This window comes from Nematolebias whitei, chromosome 20, assembly GCF_014905685.2.
Source record: "Nematolebias whitei isolate Nwh7 chromosome 20, NemWhi1, whole genome shotgun sequence".
NCBI lineage: Eukaryota > Metazoa > Chordata > Actinopteri > Cyprinodontiformes > Rivulidae > Nematolebias > Nematolebias whitei.
The window spans coordinates 38839500-38840891 of NC_056517.1; the positions used below are offsets into that span (position 1 = coordinate 38839500).

Genomic DNA, 1392 nt, shown 5'->3' on the forward strand with positions numbered 1-1392 from the left:
TTTTGTTTGTGTCCAACACGCGCTCTCTGTTGACCCTATTGTTTACTGCTTAAGGCGCCATGCACGAGCTTTATTTTTCAGTTCAGTAGAATTCAAATAGTTGAAGTGTCCTGCCTGAAGGCCCGTGAGGTGCGCGTCATCATCTTCATCATCTAAGGTGCGGCCTCGGCCTGCAGGTCATCCTGCTGGCGCCCTCTCCTGGTTGGAAAAGCAAACTGCACCAAGAAATAGATTAAAAAATGAAATTAATATAAATAAATAAATAAAAAATGATATTAATGCGCTAATGCGAAGGCGCGCCGTGTTGCCGTTTGTCTGTTAGCAAAATATCTCACGAACCACTGGACGAACTTTAATGACATCATGAGAAAGTCGTTATTAGAAATATTAACTTCTGGAGTCAAGCGGATTCAAAATGGCCGCCACAGCCAACTGAACTTGCAAAACACAAAATCGATTTTTCCCCGAGTTAAAACTTGGTGTGGTAGTAGCTGAGACTGATCTGAGCGCCAACAAGGTCTGAGTTTTAAAATGCCATTTGGAGCCAACTTTGTCTGTCTGTTAGCAAAATATTTCATGACCCACTGAGCGGATTGCAATGAAATCTTCAGGAAATAATCTTTGGGTGACCTACTGATCTGGAGTCAATCTAGATTAAGATTACTGCTGCAGCTAATCAAATAAAAGGAAGTGACTCATTCAACAGATATTGAACTAAAATTCCACGTGGTAGTAGCTGAGAGTAATCTGTAACGTAACGTGCTGCACATTTACATTTGTTTTATTACAACATTCCCTTTTCTCTTATAGTTAATCAGATTAAAAGACAGTTTGATCACTGTATGCGCGCGCATCCGTCCCAGTTTCATCCGGTTAAATAATCCAGTTGTCCTCCACGCACGCGCTCTGACATAATTGGACACTTGGCTGAGAGGCCGAGCAGCAGCAAGAGATGGAGGAAGAAGAGGAGGAAGAAGAGCGCGCGCTCGGAGAGGAGGGAGGCTTTTAAGGCGCGCGTAAGCCAAGTTAATTAGCGGTTATTAACAGCGCGCGTAATGGGAGCGCGAGGGAGTCAATTTAATGAGTTTGTTAGCGCGAGTTCAGAGCGACAGGCGAGGATGGAGCAACAAAGGCAGCAGCATCAGCCGTAATGTGCTCTGATCAGAAACAAAGGGTTCTAATTTCTTCAACCGACTCCATAATTTGTCCTTATGTAAGGCGAATAATTAATGACTTAATGCTTCAGCAGAAGTAGTTCTGTTTGAGAGGAGGGCTGGGGGGGGGGGGGGGGGGGGGGAAGGCGGCTCTATCTGGTACCACCGGGGACGTGGGCCAGAAGAGAGCGGACCAAGGAAGGATAAAAGGTTGCGCACCAAAGGAGGTAGGAAAATA

The 1392-nt window shown here is 45.2% G+C and overlaps 1 protein-coding gene across 1 annotated transcript in view; it reads right to left on the bottom strand.

Annotated features, from left to right (window-relative positions):
* The window catches only part of hgd (homogentisate 1,2-dioxygenase), a 21057-nt gene that overhangs the window by 13612 nt on the left and 6053 nt on the right, over positions 1-1392 (bottom strand). The window lies entirely within an intron of this gene.